General features: G+C 37.5%; 1 long non-coding RNA gene across 1 annotated transcript in view; it reads left to right on the top strand.

Moving 5' to 3' along the window:
• The first annotated feature begins 15,738 nt into the window (after window positions 1-15,738).
• The window catches only part of LOC140981384 (uncharacterized), an 87,177-nt gene continuing 80,909 nt past the window's right edge, over window positions 15,739-22,006 (top strand). Inside the window, exon 1 of the long non-coding RNA XR_012176074.1 lies at window positions 15,739-15,887. This is a non-coding gene — a long non-coding RNA (uncharacterized lncRNA). The remainder of the gene's footprint in view (window positions 15,888-22,006) is intronic.

Genomic DNA, 22,006 nt, shown 5'->3' with positions numbered 1-22,006 from the left:
TGGGCTCAAAACATAGTTCATGGGGGTTGGTTCGTGGTTCACTAGGGTAGTTTAGGGATGAACATCTTATGTTTAGAATTTGGGATGAAAATATTAAGTTTTGAATTTATTCGGGTTTAAAACGTTTCACGGTTTAGTTATTAAGTCATTAAATCGAAAGGCTCAGGTTTACGTTTAATAATAATATTAGAAGTCAAATTTAAGTTCATATAATACTATGGGATAAGCTCGAGTCAGGAAAAGTAAGAAAAAATCGAAAAAATCGGGAAGTTTGGAGTTCAGGGTAAAATGGTCGTTTTACGTCCCAGGTAGTTCGAAAGGTCTGGCAGTGTCCCAAAGAATCATAATATAAGTTAAATGATATTTTAAAATGTTTATGATAAAAATATGATATTTTTATGATATATGCAAAGGATGTACGATTTTTTCCGAAAAATGCTATTTTTGAAGGACATGATATTTTATAAATAAAAAGAAAGGGAAAATATTTTGAAAGACGTGAATTGACTGTGACACCAAAGCTTTAATGGGGATATCGTGAGGGAAAAGACCTCAGAGAGAGCCCGTTTACAAGAAAAGACCTCAGAAGGAGCCCGACGATCGTATTTCCATATTTGGCCACGGCCCAGTGACGAGAGTCGTTGACACCCTGCCCCCTGTTACTTGGTATAGCTAGACTGATCAGTCGACCATGATGATATGATATATGATAGTCACTTTCAAGAATCAAACTTCACTCAAAATGATATACGATGATGAAAAGCTTTACGATTTAATGATTTATGATATGATATATGATTTCGAGCTTTTACGCCAGCTTATTTTAGTCAAAGATTTATTTTAAAGTTGCATGTACACGTATATGTATTATTTGTTACGTATGGTTAGAACATGCTAAGTCATTAGACTCACTAGGTTCGAATGGTCATACGCAGTTATGATTTGAGGGAGGCGCTAACGCTTGAGTGGATCAGGTCCGGCAGTACACTCTCGATGGACTTTTATTTTCCGCATTAGCTTAAGATTTAAAGTTTTAAAGTAAATATTTTGAGGATTATTTTATTAGAGATTTTATGCTTTATTTTGAAGTTTAGTGTTCAGATTATTTTAAAATTGACGTACAATTTTTTGGTTGACTATTTTTGGATTTTTATGCATTTGAGTTTTTAAATTATTGGTTCTTATGTTAGATGGTTTGAAGTTAGAGGAAAATGTTTATAAATAAAAAAAAATTACCTAGTATTTATTTAAATTTTAAAGTTAAAAGTAAGGGATGTTTCAGTTTTTGAAGGATTTCCTATGCATCCTTAGCGGAAATGCAGTTGGTAATCAGACTGAATATGTTTATATCAAGTATTATCTTTCTGGTCTGATAAGAATGTCACCATCTTCATCAGCTCTTTTTCGTGGAGTCCAACCATTGACAACTTGTTGTCATGCTCTTTCATCTATGGACTTGATGTAGAATCTTATTTTGACTTTCCAAATAGCGTAATTGGATCCGTCCAAGACAGGTTGTCGTAGTGTAGCGTTGGCAAGTGATACATCCATTGAATTTTACTTGTTAAACATAAATAGCCAGAATCTCACTTATTAACATCAAGAGTTGACTCTGATACCAAGTATATGTATGTTGTTTAACTTAATGGTAAGAATTGTATGTATTAGATATAAATGTTGTTCGCAATATTGTAATACTTTGTGACAACATGCAACAGAATAATATAACACACAAATAATTAATTTTAATTAAAAGTAACACATAGATAATTATGCATAAATGGACACACTTGTGTTATGCCTCGTGACAAAATAATTACTAGAAAAGAAATCGAGTTTACCAACCAATACAAATGAAGAATCGAAAAAACATCTTTCTTAACAAGTCAATGAAGTAAATTGCATCCTAAAATATCAATACTAAAAATAATAAAACACAAGAATGTAAATCTATGTTGCCAAAATTCGGATCAACAAAACAATTCTTCAATCAGAATTTTGTACGAATGTTGTCTTCAAATGTCTCCAACATGTCACGACAACATAGTAAAACAGTCATGCTTCGTCCTTGTGAGTTTCTTCAGAAAATTCTCTCTATGTTCTTTTGTATCTCGCTCGTCTTGCTTCTTTTCTTTTTGGTGCAGCAATTATTTTTCAATGTATATAGACTTGTGTTGATCTTAATAGGATTATTTAATAGATTCTTACAAGACAACGAGAGTAGTTTTTCATTAGGAAACAAATTCTTTTAAACATTAAATATCGAATTTAGAGTTTAAGAAACTTAATATTTTAGAAAGGCAAAACTCTTATGCAAAATCTTATCAAAAAGGAAAAGAATTTAGGAGATAAATTGTGTCTTACTTAGCACAACAAGTTTTCTTTTATAAATCATTATATTATCAATTTGTTTTCATTTATCATCATTATATATGTAACGTCTATTACTAAAATCCTACTAGAAATTTAAAAAAAAAAATAAGTAAAGCTATGACCGAAACCACCCATACACATACGTTCATGAAAATTACGAAACAAGCATTATAAACTACCATCCAACAACTCAATAAAATAACTGCAGTTGTTATCAAAACTAAAAAATGCAACCAAATCTCGTAGTCTATTGTTTTAAAAGAACTCAACATCTGTCAATATCATCAACATATAAAAAGATACAAAAACATTTAAAATATTGTTTACACCCATGACTCATGATCATAATATGCGGAAGAATGCAAGGTCTTCGGGTTATCATGTGCATCTCCAGCTCCGCCTACTCAGTCTTCAGCGCATCCAATCTTCACATCCTCATGATCACCTGCATCAATCACACCTAGTGAGTCTAAAGACTCAACAAACCTGAACTGTAAAAACAAGTAGATATACATATCATGCAACAGTGAAAAGTACTGTGATTAAAGTATGTTTCATGATCTTCAAAAGCGTAAACTTAAAAATAACATAACATATTCAAAGCATGTCTCATCATATCATCACATATGTGTTCATTTTTTCTTATTGAATTCAGATTATTAGTTGTGACTTTCGTATCAGTTCTAGGTCGATGGATCCATCTACGTATAACCACGGCACCCGATGGCAGGGACATCAGCGACAGTTTTACTTATCCACTGAGCCTTGGTCTTACATGTTTGTGTTAGTCACATCCAACTCACCTCCTTCAAAAATATGTCATCGTATTCATCACTTGTAAAACTCATGCATATACATACATTTTCTTAGAAACAAGTATGCAACATATTTATCAGCATTTTCATAAAAATTCAAATTCATAATTAACATATACATTTTAAACATGCATTTTCAGTTATCATGGCACTGTCAGGACTGCTAACTCGACCCGGAGCCAACCAAACTTAATAAAACACCTCAAAACATATTTATAACCATTTCTTAGACGTAAACTCGAGCTCAAACTTTAACTTCTATAATTCGCTTAAAACTTAGACCGGATCCCCGATTTTAAACCGAACTTAACCAAACTTAAACCATAGTTCAACAACTCCTAATCAAACACTGTATGACCCAAATAAACCATCAATAACCTTGGACATATTGACATATTAATACCCAAGATGTATCATGTCTACTAAAATCTCCGACCCTCGAGTACAGGAATAGCGCCTAGGCGCTGGCTGTGTAGAGCTGCGGCACTTGGTGAGCGCCTAGGAGTCAAGCACCAGAGATGCAGCGCTACAAGAGCCGAAGCTCAAGCGCTGTAGCGTTTGATGAGCAACGCTGTACGGCCAGAAACCCCAAACAACGTCGAAGCCAAACTCTACACCACGCTCAACCAGCCCAGACCAGGCTCGAACCAACCCTTCCTATCCCACCTTTGGACCCTCTTGGATGGACCTAACCGTGGTCCCTAGACCCATTCACGTTGTCGAGCCAGTTTCACCCGAACGCCACAAACGAGCCCTAACCATGTCTACCCCTTTCGATCTACTCCTAGCCACAACCAGCTGTGCTTAAGCCATTATAGGCCACGTCTCGACCCACCAAGACTTGATCCACATCCCTTGCACCGCAGCACCTCACACAATACCCGATCAAGCCATCACATGCCCTAGAATAAGGAAAACCCGATCGCACCATCACCCAACCAAATCTCGATCTGATCTTAACCTTCGAAGACCACCTGCTAGCCACGATTTGAGTCCTATAGCTCTCGATCTAGGCACCCCTTTCGAAACATGTCAAAACGTGAGAAATAAAAGATGAAAATCTTATATATTCATGCAAATTCATGTATAATTCGTTCGTTTCGATATATCTATATTATGTCATGCAAATAGCATAAAAATACATACCATGATGTGATCGTGAGGGTGAAGGTCTCAGTGGGAGCCCGACGATCGTATTTCCATTGATACGAATACGATAATATGTTAATACGTTGGCCAAGGCTCAGCTGACGGTGAGAGTGTCGTTGATGTCCCCGCCGCTCAGTACTGTGGTTATATGAAGATGGATCCTGTAACGCCCCGAAAATTTAAAGGACCACGCGGACTACATGCATGCAATTATTAAATTCTCTTGTATTTTAATTAAATGTTTTAATTGCATAAAATAATTATGTTGTGCATGTTGACATGTTTAAAAATATACTTTTCTACATGGTTGCATAAAAATGTATTTTTTAAAGGTTATTCGAGTTGCGATCGAGGAACAGAGACCGAGGGCCGCAAAATAGAAAATGTTTTTATTAAATAATTGTTTTTAATTATTTAAATTAAGGGTGATGTTTTTTAGTATTTTTGAAAATAAAGAGTTTTGAGGTGATTTTATACGCCGGGACGTAATTTTTATCGGTGTTGGATTTTTAACAAAAACGCGAGCGTTTTGGCAACCCGGCTAATAAATTCACAAACTTATTTCAACAAAACTATTTTAATATTTTAATTAAATCCTAATTAAAATTAATGGGCCTAAATTGTGAGCTTAATAGGCCTAATCTTGATTAAGGAATTTATTTGTATATAATATGAATGACAACCCAAACTCCACACAACACCTACACGCCTCAATTTTCAGAATTTTGACACACCCAAAATCTTCTCGAACACACGACACAACACACACCACTTTGAAGAGGAAAAATCATGTAAAGCTCAAGGAATTCAAGCCAAGGTTCTTGCCTTGTTCTTCGTAATCGTCAACGAGAAATTGTGCGTTTAAAACGCAAAGACACGTCATATTTGTTCTTTTTCTCATCTTTCACACCATAGTAATTATTTAAAATTGTTTTGCATGAAAAACAAGGCACAACCTTATTATTTTCGTATATGCATATTATATGGTTTTAAAAACATGTAATTTGATCCAAAAAATCATGATTTACATTTATATAAGGGGCTGCCATGATTAAGAATTGAAAAGGGATAGTTTTACACAAATTTAGAGGCCTTAGAAAACACGAAACATGCTGCACAACCTGTTATACCAAAGCTGGAAAACGTGGGAATAGCCAGGACATGGAAACGTAAGTTGTGTGTATTCAGGTGGCTCGTCTTCTTTGCATGGGGTCTAGGGGCTGGCCAGGGCTGGTTGGGGGCTTGGCCGAGGTCAGATTCGAAGGCTAGGCAGGGTCCTAGGGCGGCTAGGGTCGAGGGAAAACGCTAGGGAAGAGTCCATGGGAGTTGGGACTCTTCCCCATGCGCGAGCAGGAGAGTCACGGCTAAGGGGCTTGCGGCTGGCCTGGTGGCGAGCCAGAGTGGTCTGTTAGGGTCCAAGGGAGATGGGCAGGGGTCGGGCCAGGGCTTGGTGTGGCTGGGTTTGGTGCTGGCTCAGCTGGAAGTGGAAATCGTGAGGGAAGCATCACAAACGCGCGAGGCTGTTGTGCTGTTCAGGTGGCTCGGGCGTGAGGTCCAGGGGCTTGGGCTGGTCTGGGCAGGGTATGGTCTTGGTCCAGGTAAGTTCAGAGTGTGCTGGGCTCGATGGTGGCTCGACTGGAGGTGTCTTAGTGTCACTAGGAATCTATAGGCGTGAGTTCTAGGATAATGCAGAATTGGGTCAAGATCAGTAGGCTTTTTGAGCGGGTTAGGGTCATGTTCTTTGGGCTGGGCTTGGTCAGTAGGGTCCCTAGATGGGTTGGCTAAGTTTTGGCTCAAGGTGGCTCGGGCGTGGCTCGAGAAAATTGAGAGATGGCTCGGTGGGTTTATTAGTGTGTCAAAAACAAAAATTAAAAGGCAAAAAATTGAATCCATGGGTCCACGGGCGTGGCTCATGACTTGTAAGGGTAGAATAAATCTTAAAAATGTTATGTCTAAAATTTGGGATCAAAATAATGAGTTTTGGATTTATTGGGGATTTAATCGCCGCACGAAACGCTAATTAACGAGTTAATTTAAAAGCCTAGTTTTATGCTTTATAAAATTATGAAAAATTATATTTAAGCTTAAATAATTATTAAAAGTCTAAGTTTTTTATTTGGGAATTTTATATTAAGTTTTGGGTTAATTCGATATTAAAACGCATTAATATGTCACATTTAAAGATTAATTTAAAAATCATCAATTTAGGCCAAATAAAATTATGGGAAAAATTCATGTAAGCTTAAATAATTATTTGGGACATGTTAGAGTCAATGAAATTAAGAAAAAGTCAAAAACGTGGAATTTTACGTCCAGGGGTAAAACGGTCTTTTTACACCTAGAAATTAGTAAATTTCATGGCAGTGCCTTGAATGCTGTTTTATGTGCTAATATGATTATTTTCTATAGTTATGGATGTTTATGAAATTTTATATGTTAAAATGATATTTTAAATGTTTAGGTAATTTTTTATGTTTTCGATTTAATATGTCAAAATGTTATTTTAAATGTTTTGAGGTTAAAATGTCATTTTAAATGTTTATGGATTTTTAATACGTTCAAATGTTTATTTTAAACGATTATGGATTTTTATGAGGAAACGATAACGTTAAAAGATATGTTGCATGCTTGTTTTTAAAAAGAAAAGGATATTAAATGCATGATTTTTATAAAGTGGTGAGAAGAAGAAACGTTGAAGGAAGTGAAGTAATTGTGACTATTACATGATTACATTGGAGATATCATGAGGGTTATGATCCCAGTGGGAGCCCGACGATCGTATTTCCATTGTTACCATTGAGGATATGAGTTTTGAGGTAAGAATGAGAATATCGTGAGGGGAGAAGGCCCCAGAGAGAGCCCATTTTCGGGAGAAGGCCCCAGAGGGAACCCGTGCGTGGGAAAAGGCCCCAGAGGGAGCCCATCTATGGGAGAAGGTCCCCGAGAGAGCCTCGACGATCGTATTTCTATTCGATAGAGGATAGGCCAGGGCCCCAGTTAACCGGTGAGAGTGTTGCTGGTGTCCCCCATCGCCCAGTACTGTGGTTACATGTAGATGGATCCATCGACTATTTGAGGTTTGAGGAAAGTCACAATTAACAATCTGAATTCAACAAAGGAAAAGGAAAGGAAAAATGTTTATGATCATGATAAAAGGATTTATGTTATGAAATGAGAAAAAAGGAAAAGTTGAGGTTTACGCTATGCATGTCATGAAAATGTTTATGTTTAAAGTTGATACATCATTATGAAAATGTTTTTATTTAAAGTTCATGCATCGTAAAAAGGTTTACGAAAATGTTCATTTTTAAAGTTTATGCATCTTCATGAAAACGATATTTTAAGTACAAGTATTTTTCACTGTTGCTTGTGGTTTTATACGTATTACTTTTTATCAAGAGTATGACGTGTTGAGTCTTTAGACTCACTAGGTGTGATTGATGCAGGTGTTTATGATATTAATGTTATGAGAGGTCTCGATGGTTGACCTGACTTGACTGAAGGTGCACACGACCCGAGGACCAGCGCTTCTAGCTTTCCGCAATTATGTTTATGATTTATGTTAAAGATTTTTACGACTTTTTATTTATGCTTTTGAGTGATTTTTGAGAGATTATGGTATAGGCTGTATTTCTCAAATATATAGTTGGTTGTGTTTATTTTAAAATGCTGTCCATAATATTTTATGTAATTTTTGTGGTTCGGCCGATGCTAGGGAGGTATTAAAAAAAATTTCTAGCACATTTTAAGAAAAAGAAAGGCAGACGTTTCAGATCCATAGTCCAATATGAATACGAGTCACAACCACGATCTGAATTCAACGAACATGAATATGAATATGAATATGTTGATATGAAAATATTAATGAAAATGTTTGTGTTTAAAGTTTATGCATTATTATGAAAATGTTATTTTAAGTACAAGTATTTTTCACTGTTTTATGTGATATATATACGTATTATGTTGTTATCAAGATTATGGTGTGTTGAGTCTTTAGACTCACTAGGTGTGATTGATGCAGGTGATTATGATAATAATGTTAATGGAGGTCTTGATGGTTGAACTGACTGGACTGAAGGTGCACATGACCCGAGGGCCAGCGCTTCTATTTTCCGCACTTATGATTTTAGGTTTATGATTTATGTTAAAAGATTTTACAACTTTTATTTATGCTTTGAGTGGTTTTTGAGAGGGGTTATACTTTTCAAATTATTGCTTTATAAGTTTGGTAAAACGTTTGACGATTTTACGATTTGAACTATTCCTTTGATTTTTCAAATATTAGTTGGTTGGTTTTATTTTAAAATGGTGTCAAAATGTTTTTGTGTACAAGGTATGTTTCGGCCGATTAAATGTAAGTTAAAAAAAATTCTAGTACTTTTTAAGTAAAACGAATAGCAAACGTTTCAGTTGGTATCAGAGCAATGGTTCTGCAAAGGGTTGTGCCACCATCAGTGCCAGGAAGCTCAGCCGTCAAGCCTCAAATTTGTAAGTTTACATGCTTTATATGATTTATATGTTGTTACATGCATAATTACATGAATAATATGTTTATTTCACATGCTTAATAATTTATATGGAAGCGTATGTTTTATATGTTTAAAATTGCAAAAATGAATAAGGATATGCTGCATGATTAGAAAACTTAGATTTAAATGCATGTTGGTTACGTTAGAATTTGGAAAACATTCAGATATAATGCCTCCTAGATGCGCCCTTATTGATAGACAGACAAAGACCACTGAGTATCATAATGTTAATGCACCCCCGCCTCCTAATGGGAATGCTGCTACTCGCACACTAGAGGGGATGGCTCGTTTCTTCGAGCAGCAGTTACAGATGGCACTTAGGCCACAGCATGACGTGTATGATTAGTTCCGGAGGCTAGGGCCGAAGGAATTTTCTGACACTACCGACCCCTTTGCTACTGAGGCATGGATTCGTGCACTCGAGGTGCACTTTCGTTATCTGAATATGGGAGATGCTGACCATGTGAGGTGTACCACTTACATGTTTGGGGATGACGCTTCTTTATGGTGGGAAGGATCCGAGCATGGTGTTAAACTTGCTACACTTACTTGGGCTCGATTCGAGGAGATATTCTACGAGAAATATTTTACTGCGGATGTTAGAGGGCGATTGAAGAGAGAATTTATGACTCTCCGTCAGGGAGACGCTTCTGTTGCTGAATTTGTGAAAAATTTTGATAGGGGTTGTCACTTTGTACCCCTTATTGCGAGGGATGCTGCAAAGAAGCTTATACACTTCATGGATGGCCTACGACCTACCATACGAAACAACGTGATGATGATGCGTCCTTTGGATTATGCTACTGCTGCTACTTATGCATTTCAGTCTGAGAAATCTTTAAAAGACATTGAGTTTGAGTTGCAGCGCAAGAGACAGCAACACCAAAATAATAATCAGCCAAACAAGAAGCCATTTATGGGTCCTGCTAGACCTCAAGGGCCGCAAAATCCTTAAGGTCAAGCCAAGAAGCAAGGACCACATAAGCCACCACAACAAGGAGCACTGAAGCCTGCTGAAGGGCTACCATGCAAGAAGTGCAATCGAATATATTATGGACCGTGCGTGTGGGGTACTACTAAGTGTTTCATATGCAAGGAGGAAGAGCACAAGGCTGCTGATTGCCCGAAGAAGAATTCACCAACTATGGGGCGAGCATATGTTATGAATGCAGAGGAAGCGGAAAAGCAACCAGACACGACTCTTATCACGGGTAACCTAGTAATTTAACATTTTTATATTGCCTTTATTGCGTGAGATATTAAATTGGTTATTAGAATTGAATTGGGAACAAGACTAACCTAGTAGAAAATTAGGTTGCATGCTCTACCTTAGTTGGAAATTAAGATATGATTTTAGAAACCATAGAATTGGAATTGATTTTGAGCCTTAATTTATGTAAAGGATGAAATAATTCCAAATAAAAAATTTTATGGTCAAAAATTTTTAAAAAATCATAACTAAAGGTTTGAATAAGGATTCGAAATTTTTGAGGGTCTAAAGTGCAATTCCCAAAAGTTAAGGGACCTAATTGAGATTTTCTAAAAGTTAAAGGGATTAAGTGCAATTTTCGAAAATTTTAGGGACTTAAATTAAATTACCAAATTCTTAAGGATCAAAAATGCAATTTTCGGAATTTAAGGGACCAAAATGTGAATTTTCGAAAATATAAGGATCAAATTGCAATTATTCAAATATTTCGGGGACTAAAATGCAAATTTTGAAAAATTGAAGAGCTAAAATGTAATTTTTCAAAAAATGCTTAAGTTCAGCACATAATCTTCACATATCTTTGGAAAATTAATGATAGAAATTCCTTAAGCTTCAACACGAAAAGATTTACAAGACATTTTCGCCGCATGGAGGATTACCATTTAAGGTGTAGCTACCTCTGCACTGCTAGATTCAGGAGCTACACATTCTTTCATATCTGAAACCTTCATCAAACGACTGAATATTATTCCTGAAGATATGGGTTTGGGTTTCAAAGTTTCTATTCCTTACGGTGATCAAATGATCACGTTTAAATTTGTCAAGAATCTGGAGCTTCATTTATTCAAAGATGTGGTTCGAGCAGATCTTATTGTACTCCCTATGCCTGAATTTGATATCATACTCGGTATGGATTGGTTATCAGCGAACGGAGCTTCGATTGATTTTCGTCAGCGATCAGTGTCTATTCGACCGTCAAGTGGTAAATCTTTTGTATTTGAGGCGGTGAGAAACAAGCAAATGCCGCACATTATCTCTTGTCTGTGTGCTAGGAAGCTTATGAGACGTAGATGCCAAGCTTTTCTAGCATGTGTCACTACCGTACATGCTCCTATCAGTCGGAAGTTGGAGGATGTTGATATTGTCAGAGACTTTTCTAGTGTCTTTCCCGAAGACGTTTCTGGTATCCCACCCGATCGTGAGGTGGAGTTTTCTATTGAGTTACTGTAGGGCAATGTTCCTATATCTAAAGCACCTTATCGTTTAGCACTTGCCGAAATGAAAGAATTAAAAGATCAAATCCAAGAATTGCTAGACAAGGGTTTTATTCGCTCTAGTTATTCTCCATGGGACGCCCCGATATTATTTGTGAAGAAGAAATATGGTAGTATGCGACTCTGCATTGATTATCGAGAGCTGAATAGAATCACTATCAAGAATAAGTATCCACTATCAAGAATTGAATATTTATTTGATTAGTTGCAAGGAGCATCGATATTCTCGAAGATTGATCTTCGTTCTGGATACCATCAGTTAAAAGTGAAAGAGGCAGATGTTCATGAGACAACGTTCAGAACTCGTTAAGGGCATTATGAATTTATGGTCATGCCATTCGGCCTGACTAATGCGACAGCGATCTTCATGGATCTCATGAATCGCGTATTTCAGTCGTATCTAGATAAATTCGTGATTGTGTTCATTGATGATATTTTGATCTATTCCAAGAGCAAAGAGGAGCATAGTCGTCATTTGAAGACAGCACTGCAAGTGCTGCAAGATAGAAAATTGTATGCAAAATTCAGCAAGTGCGAGTTTTGGCTTGATAGAGTGGTTTTCTTAGGCCACATCATTTCTAGTGATGGCGTTGAAGTCGACTCAAGTAAAGTCGAGGCAGTGAGAGAGTGGCCAGTACCGAATAGCGTCACCGAGATTCGCTGTTTCTTAGGTTGTCCTATATACTGACGCTTCTAAACTTGGGTTGGGTGCAGTTCTGATGAAAAATGACCGAGTTATAGCCTATGCATCAAGACAGTTGAAAATTTACAAGAAAAACTACCCTACGCATGATATTGAGCTTGCAGCGGTAGTTTTTGCATTGAAGATTTGGAGACATTACTTATATGGGGAGAAGTGCAAGATATTCACTGATCATAAAAGTTTGAAATACTTCTTCACCCAAAAAGAATTGAATATGAGACAGCATAGATGGCTTGAGTTAGTGAAGGACTACGACTGTGAGATTAGCTATCATCCGGGGAAAGCTAATGTAGTGGCATACGTATTGAGTCGAAAAGCAGCAGTTCTCACTCAATTATCACTCCAAAGACCGTTGCAGTCCGAGATACAGTTGTTTGAGCTTATAGTATTTGCTAGGGACGAGACCCTTAATCTTGCCACATTATCAGTACAATTGACTTTGAGAGATAGAATCCACGAGAGACAGTCTACTGATGAGCAATTGCAAAAGTGGAGAGCTAGAGATGAAGCCAAGGGCCGGAAATTATATTCCGATCTTGATGGTATAGTCAACTATCGAGATCGTTTATGGGTTCCTAGTGACGGTTCTTTGAGGGATCTCATTATGAAGGAAGCTCATGACACACCATATTCCATTCATCCGGGAAGCACGAAGATGTACAAGGATATGCAATCATTATATTGGTGGCCAGGTATTAAGGACATTCTGCGTTTTGTGACCGAGTGTTTGACATGTCAACAAGTCAAAGCAGAGCATCAAAGGCCAGCGGGAAAGTTTAAGCCACTTCCTTTTCCCGAGTGGAAATGGGAAAATATTACGATGGACTTTGTTTTGGAATTGCCGAAGACTATTAAGGGATTCAATACTATATAAGTGATAGTTGATCGTCTTACGAAATCAGCGCATTTTCTACCGATTAAGACGACATTCGCCATGATTCAGTACGCAGAGTTATATATTCGAGAGATAGTTCGTCTGCATGGGATTCCTGTTTCTATTGTTTCTGACAGAGATCCGAGATTTACGTCATCTTTTTGGAAGATTCTGCATACGGTGATGGGGACCAAGTTATTATTTAGTACCACATTCTATCCTCAAACTGATGGTCAGTCCGAAATAGTTATTCAAATTTTAGAAGATCTACTGCGAGCTTTTGTGATCGATTTCCAAGGAATTTGGGAACCGAAATTACCTCTAGTAGAGTTCACCTACAATAATAGCTATTAATCATCAATTGGGATGGCTCCTTTTGAGGCACTTTATGGAAGAAAATGTAGATCTCCTATTCATTGGGACGAGGTTGGTAAAAGAAGAGAGATAGGTCCGGATGTGATTGAAGAGACTGCCGAGCTTGTAGTCAAAATTCGAGATAGAATGAAGATTGTGCAAAGCCGACAGAAAAGTTATGCCTACAAGAGATGAAGGGACTTAGAATTTGTAGTGGGCGACTATGTATTTGTGAAAATAGCACCTATGAAGGGTGTTATGCAATTTGGAAAGAAAGGCAAGCTTAGTCCAAGATTTATAGGTCTGTTTGAGATTTTGGAGAGAATTGGGACACTGGCCTATAGAGTGGCCTTGCCACCAATGCTTTCTGGAGTTCAAAATGTGTTCCATATTTCGATGCTGCGAAAGTACATGTCGAATCCATCTCATGTAGTAAATTATGAACATCTACAATTGACTTCAAATATGACTTATAAAGAAAGACCTGTCCAAATCTTGGCAAAGCAAGAAAGAAAACTCTGAAACAAAGTCATTCTAATGGTCAAGGTCAAGTGGCTGAATCACTCGGAAGAAGAAACTGCTTAGGAAACCGAGAAGGACTTAAGGAGTCGCTACACGGAGCTATTCGGTAAGTTATAATTTCGAGGACGAAATTTTATTTAAGGGGGAGAGGAATTTTAAGGTCCAAAATTAAGACGACGTAATCCAACCGCATGCAAATCTAAGGAATATGAAAAATGGTTAATTAATTTATTTTAATTGCTAATTTGATTATGCGATATGTTTATATGATGTTTTAGTCGTTTTTCTACCTATATGCATTTAAAATGTGTTTTTAAGGGTTATACGAGTTGCGATCGAGGAACGGAGACCGAGGGCTGAAAAATGGAAAATATTTTTATTAAATAATTGTTTTTAATTATTTAAAATAAGGTTGATTCTTTTTTATTTTTGAAAATAGGGAATTTTAAGGTGATTTTATACGCCGGGACGTAAATTTTATCGGTGTTAGTTTTTCAACAAAAATACGAACGTGTTGGAAACCCGGCTAATAAATTCAAAAACTTTATTAAACAAAATGATTTTTAATATTTGAATTAAGAACAAATGGGCATAATTAACTTCCTTAACGGTCCTAAGCCTTCGGTCCTAAGCCTTGTTAGTGGTTTATTAAGTATTTAAAATACAAATCCAACCCCATATCCACAAAACCCCATACCAAACTCACGCCCCACCCTAGCACACACCTACAAGGACTCTTTTCTCTCAATTTACACGGCACACACATCATACTAATCAAGGGAGTTTTGAATATTTCAAAGCAAAAATCAAGCCAAGGTCGTTCGTCGTCGTTCTTCCAATCGTCAACGAATTTCTTGCGTTTAAAATGCAAAGGCACCCCATATTTCTTTCCTTCAAACATCTATCATACCATAATATTTATTTGAGTATGTTTTGAAAAGAAAACAAGGCACACAACTTGATATTTTCGTAACTATGCATACATGTGTTCTAAACTCTTGATTTTGCATCCAAAACATGTTTTATTGTTACCTAAAGGGGCTGCCATGATTAGGGGATATTCAAGGATTGTTTTACACGAGTTTAAGAGTCCTAGATTATGCATGACACGCTACACACACTGAAGAACAAAGCTGGAACCGAAATCTGGTAGGGGTTGATCACGGGGTTCGGTTTTTGGACATGATGGCTTGTCTTGGGTTCGGCTGGGACCAGGGCTGGGCTAGGGTCATGTGTGAGTCAGGGAGAGAGTCTTAGCCATGCTAGGACTCGATTCGAGGGCTGGGAAGGAGTCCTGAGAGGAAGCTTGCATCGCGTGCTGGGTGCGAAGACTTGCAGGGGGTAAGGGGCTCGGCCATGGGGCTTTGGGCTAGGCTAAGGTGACTCACTACGGTCCTAAGAGGGTGCACAAGGGACTGGTTTAGGATCAGGGTTGATGGCTAGGTCCTAGGCTTGAGTTCAATGAGTCCATGTCATGTAGGTCTCTCGGCCGATTGCATGTTCTGGTTTTGTGCTTTCGGTGTTGAGCTAGGGGTCAAGTCTATTGGTTCTGTGGGTCCAGGAGGGTTCTTGGAGGGGCTGGTCAGGGTTCGGCTCGGGGTCGTCCGAGCTTGGCTCGAGAAAAACTAAAGATGGCTCATGGGTTTCAAAGCTTGGCTCGGTTAGGGTTTTCTTGTTCGAACTAATAAATCAAAACATGGCTCACGGGGGTCAGTGGCTTGGTTAAGGGAAGCCATCGGAGCCGTAGCGAAAGCATGTCTTCATAGGGCAATTGTCAACGAACGGATCTTGTAGGATTCCCAAGAAATTCTTCGATTTCTTCCTGAAGCAGATGGTCGTGGTTCACAAGGGTTAAAATAATATAAAAATTCTTAGTTTTTAATTTAGGAATTTTATATTAAAGTTTGAATTAATTCGGGATTAAAACACCTTAAAAACGAATAATTAAAGATTAATTAAAAAGTCTAGTATTTAAGCTAAATAAAATTATGGAAAATTTAATTTAAGCTTAAATAATTATTTGGGACATGTTAGAGTCAATGAAATTAAGAAAAAGTCAAAAACGTGAAATTTTACGTCTAGGGGTAAAACGGTAATTTTACACTCAAGAATTAGTAAACGTCATGGAAGTGCTCTGAATGTTATTTTATATACTAATATGATTATTTTAAATGTTTGGGAATTTTTATATGTTAAAATATGATTTTTAAGTGTTTATGGATTTTTATGAATTAATATGAACATTTAAAAGATATGTTGCATGCTTGGTTTAAAAGAAAAACGATATTATATGCATGTTTTTATCAAGTGATGGAAATACAAATTGTTGTAGGATGTGAATGGATTGTGACTAAATACGATGATATGTTGGAGATATCGTGAGGGTAAAGGTCCTAGTGGGAGCCCGACGATCGTATTTTCATTTATACGAATACGATAATATGTTAATACGTTGGCCAAGACTCAGTTGACGGGTGAGAGTGTCGCTGATGTACTCGCCGCCCAGTACTATGGTTATATTAGATGGATCTATCGCCCAATACGAATACGAGTCACAACCACGATCTGAATTCAACGAACACGAATATGAATATGAATATGAATATGTTGATATGAAAATTTTTATGAAAATATTTATGTTTAAAGTTTATGCATTATTATAAAAAAGTTATTTTAAGTACAAGTATTTTTCACTGTTGTATGTGATATGTATATGTATTATGTTGTTATCAAGATTATGGTGGGTTGAATCTTTAGACTCACTAGGTGTGATTGATGCAGATGATTATGATAATAATGTTAATGGAGGTCTTGATGGTTGACCTGACTGGACTGAAGGTGCACATGACCCGAGGACCAGCGCTTCTATTTTCCGCACTTATGATTTTAAGTTTATGATTTATGTTAAAAGATTTTACGACTTTTATTTATGCTTTGAGTGGTTTTTGAGAAGTTTTAGTATGGGCTATACTTTTCAAATTATTGCTTTATAGGTTTGGTAAAATGTTTGACGATTTGAAATATTCCTTTGATTTTTCAAATATTAGTTAGTTGGTTTTATTTTAAAATGGTGTAAAAATATTTTTGTGTGCATGGTATGTTTCGGCCGATTAAATGTAAGTTAAAAAAAAATTTCTAGTAGTTTTTAAGTAAAACGAATAGCAGAAGTTTCATTAGGTGTCAACTGCAGGGGCTCATAGTTCAGCACATGTGAAAGATTCGACATGTACTTTCGCAGCATCGAGACGTGGAACACGTTGTGAACTCCCGCCAGATTCGACGGCAATCCAACACTATAAGCTAGTGTCCCAACTCTCTCGAGAATCTCAAATTGTCCTATAAATCTAGGGCTGAGTTTGCCTTTCTTGTCAAATCTCATTACACTCTTCATAGGTGCAACTTTCACAAAGACGTGGTCACCCACTACAAACTCTAGATCTTTGAGCCGTTTATCTGCATAACTCCTCTGTCTGCTCTGAGCAGTCTTCATCCTATCTCGGATCTTGACTACTAGTTCTGCAGTCTGGCTGACGATATCAGGACCCAATTCTGTCCTTTCACCTACCTCATCCCAATCGACAGGTGATCAACACTTTCTCTCGTAAAGTGCCTCGTATGGAGCTATACCAATAGATTCTTGATAATTGTTGTTGTATGTGAATTATACAAGAGGTAGCTTCGGCTCCCGGATGCCCTGGAAGTCGATCATGCAAGCCCTGAGTAGATCCTCTAAGATATGAATCACTCTCTTAGACTGACCGTCAGTCTGAAGATGGAAAGTCGTACTGAATAGCAACTTGGTACCCAATGCCTGATGCAGACTTTTCCATAATGCAGATGTAAACCTTGGCTCCTTGTCTGACACAATAGACACTAGAATCCCATGCAATCTGACTATCTCTCTGATGTATAACTCTACGTATTGGGTCATGGTGAAAGTCTTTCTGATCGGTAGAAAATGAGCTGATTTGGTAAGCCGATCAACTATCACCCAAATGGCATTTTACCCTCCAACGGTCCTCGGTAGCCCTGTCACAAAATCCATATTTATAGTTCTCCCATTTTCACTCGAGAATAGGGACCGGTCTCAGCTTTCTTGCAGGTCTCTGATGTTCTGCCTTAACCTACTGACACGTCAAACAATCTCGCTTCTTGCCCGACCACCAATACAAAGACTGTAGATCCTTATATATTTTCGTACTCCCCGGGTGAATAGTGTATGGGGTGCTATGGGCTTCCTTCATAATGTCTTCTCTCAGCGAATCACCGCTAGGAACCCACAGTCGGTCGCGATATCGGAATATACCATCCTCAACAGTATACATCTCAAACCCTTGGACTCATCCCTCTGTCTCCACTTCTGTAACTACTCATCAGATGACTGCCCTGCTCGAATCCTATCTCTCAACGTCAACTGCACTGTCAAGGTAGAAAGATTAGGAGCATCGCCCCTAGCACAAACTGCAAGCTCAAATCTCTGGATCTCCGCTTGCAATGGTCTCTGTGCAAACAACTGTGCAATCACTACAGTCTTCCTACTCAGTGCGTTGGCTACCACATTAGCCTTACCCAGATGGTAGCTAATGTCGCAATCGTAGTCCTTCTCCAGCTCTAACCATCTCATATGTCTCATATTCAGCTCTTTCTGTGTGAAAAAGTACTTAAAACTCTTGTGATCTGTGAAAATCTTGCACTTTTCCCAATACAGATAGTGTCTCCAAATCTTTAGAGCGAATACTACTGCTGCTAGCTCGAGGTCATGAGTCCGATAATTCTTCTCATGAACCTTCAGCTGTCTGGATGCATAGGCTATCACTCGCTCATGCTGCATCAGAACTGCGCCAAAAACTAGCTTCGAAGCATCTGTATAGAGCACATACTCCACTTGCCCTGATGGCATAGCTAGAACTGGCGTTGAAGTCAATGTTTGCTTCCGCTTTTCAAAACTTTCCTGGCACTCTGATCCCCAAATGAATTTGGCATTATTCTTCGTCAAGGCGGTCAAGGGTACATCAATAGAAGAAAACTAATGAATAAACTTCATGTAGTACCCAGCTAATCCCAAGAAACTGCGGATCTCGGTCACACTCTTAGGCACTTGCCAACCTCTGACTGCCTCAACCTTGCTGCGATCCACCTCGACTCCATCCCTAGAAATAATGTTACCCAAGAATGCCAATCTGTCCAACCAGAACTCACACTTGCTGAACTTGGCATACAATTGTCTGTCCTTTAAAGTTTGTAGCGCGGTTCTCAAGAGCTTTTAAGTCTGTAGCGAGGTCGTCAAATGCTGACTACGCTCATCTCTGCTCTTCGAATTGATCAGAATGTCATCAATGAAGACTATGACGAACTGATCCAAATACGACAGAAATACGTTATTCATGAGATCCATGAAGATCGTTGGCGCGTTAGTCAGTCTGAAGGGCATCAACATAAACTCATAGTGCCCATAATGTGTCCTGAAAGCTGTCTTGTGTACATCAAACTCTCTCACCTTCAACTGGTGATATTGATCGAAGATCTATCTTCGAAAACACCGATGCTCCATGAAGCTTATCAAATAGGTCTTCCATCATAGGCAGAGGATACTTGTTCTTGACTATGACTCTGTTAAGTTCTCTGTAATTGATGCAGAGTCGCATGCTGCCGTCTTCTTTTTTCACAAACAGTACAGGTGCGTCCCATGAAGAAAAACTCAGGCAGATGAGACCTTTGTCTAGCAAATCCTGAATATGATCCTTCAACTCTTTCATCTCTGCAGGTGCTAGATGATAGGGTACCTTATAAATCGTCACTATACCCGAAATCAGCTCAATAGAGAATTCCACCTCTTGGTCTGGTAGAATACCTGAAACATTCTCCAGAAAAACACTGGGAAAATCTCTGGCAATCTCTACATCCTCTAGCATCTGACTGGCTGGCTCAGATACTGACACAATACTAGTCAGAAATGCTTGGCAGCCTCGCTTCAGAAGTTTTCTCGCACAGATACAGGAAATGATGTGCGGCATCTACTGGTTCCTGGCTGCCTCAAAAACAAAAAACTTCCCGCTGGGTGGTCGAACTGATACTGACCTCTGTCGAAAATCTATCGAAGTTCCATTCGTCAAAAGCCAGTTCATACCCAGAATGATGTTAAATTCAGGCATCGGTAGCACGATTAGATCTGCTTGAACAACATTCTTCTTCAATTGAAACTCCAAATTCTTTACTATCCTCGAAGTAAACATCTGATCCCCGGAAAGAATCGAAACTTTGAAGCCCAAATCCGTGGCCTCTGGTACAATTCCTAGTCGTTTGACAAAAGTCTCGGATATAAATGAATGTATAGCTCCTGAATCTAGCAGTGCATAAGTGGCTACACCTGAAATAAATATCCTTCCTGTGACAAAATGTACCATCAAAATCATTCAAGCCTAATAAATTCAAGAAATTCCATCAATAAAAGCAATAATCCTCTAAAATTCTCCAATTAACCCTTTAAGGTTCCCAAAATTGCATATTTTACCTAACCATATTTCGAAAATTAGCACTTTGATTACTAAATTTTCGATTTTCTCCCCAAACAGGCCCTACAAATTTTTAGAAAAATTTCAGATTTGGCCCCGTAATTACCGAATCGCACAAATGGTCCCTGAAATTCAAGAATTTTGAAATAGTCCTTGAAGTTTAAGGCAGTTTGCAATTAGGTCATATATTTTCAGTTATTGCAATTTATCCATCAAATTCTTAAATTAAATCAATTCAATCCTTAAATTCATCTAATTAGAGCATGCAACCTATTTTATTCTAAGTTCTTGGCTCCAAAGGTAATACCGTCAACCAATAAAACATTTCATGCAATCAAGGCAATATAAAAATTCTAAGAAAAATATTTCTAGTGATAAGTTACGAGTCTGGCTCCGCCTTTGCCTCCTCAGCATGCATAACATAGGCCCTGCCAGTAGTAGAGCCCATGTTCCTACACATGCTATGGCCGAAATTTTGTTTCTCATTTTCCCTTACATTTTGCTTCTTCATTTTTGTTGAGGATTGCATAAAATTATCAATGCAAAATAATCTAACTTTTCTAGTGCAAAATTAGAGTGTATCTTCCTAGTTGGTGGTGGACCTAATTTGAATGAAAGAATCCATAAGAGCGAGGTGTGCTCTTGGAAAGCTTGTAGATTGTCTACCCTCAAGAGCTAAGTTGTTTACAACTTAGTTGGAGCCAAAACTTCAATATTTGTGATTGATAGATAAGAAATTCTAAACATACTATGTATGACATATTTTTGTGTTTTTGTTATTTGCTACACAATACCATTGAGGTGCTCGGTTTTTCTACTTAAAAATATGATTTTCGAAATTTCTGTTGCGTTTTCGGGCACCATAATCGATCTCCTTTCAAATAGTATCAGAGCTATGGTTATTTTTATTTGTAGCAAATACATGATATTATATCGAGGGCAATTTCTAACCACATGAGATAATAGTCACAACAATTTAAAGGCCGGTTGAGGGGCTGTTTCAGGCTACATGTTGCTGCTTATTTCGGGCCCGAAACGCCCCTGCATTTTAATAAAAGAATTTTTTTTCATGTTGCTCGGAATCCGGCGACGGAGCTCCGGCAACGGCGATGACGACTAGGTTTTTCAAAAGTTGTTTTGGAATATCAAAAGGGCATGAGCCTTGGATTGTTGGGCCATTAGATGGCTAATATATTTTGTGAAATTTAAATGGCCCAAAATATTTTTGGTGAAAAATATCTTATTGGCCCCTTAATTTTAAATCTACAAAATTTGTATATATTTTTTCATAAAATAAATAATTGAAGTTGGATTTTAATTATTTATAGTAAATGGTGATTTACAAGAAATTCGGTTATAAATAAATTAATTAGAAATTAGACAAAGGAGTTTGTTTACTTTGTTAATTTAATTTATAATCGTGGCGGTTAGTGATTGTATCAAGATATATAATATTGAATCAATTGATTATTGTGATAATTAATTGATGTTGTATGATATGTGATATTATGCATGAAAGATGATCAAAAGCCCAAGCCCAAGCCCAATTTTCTAGGTGTATAATAGGATATTTTGTGTTGAATGATTGTAATAATTATCAATTTATAAGTGGGATTAGTTTATAGCCTGTTCCCACCCCATGAGATGTATCCCTATTTGCTATAGATATTTATTTATAAATATTAGTATAG

Source organism: Primulina huaijiensis, chromosome 1 (genome assembly GCF_012295235.1).
Source record: "Primulina huaijiensis isolate GDHJ02 chromosome 1, ASM1229523v2, whole genome shotgun sequence".
Classification (NCBI taxonomy): Eukaryota; Viridiplantae; Streptophyta; class Magnoliopsida; order Lamiales; family Gesneriaceae; genus Primulina; species Primulina huaijiensis.
Note: the sequence above shows the minus strand (reverse complement) of the source record. Positions and strands in the feature narration are given on the sequence as shown.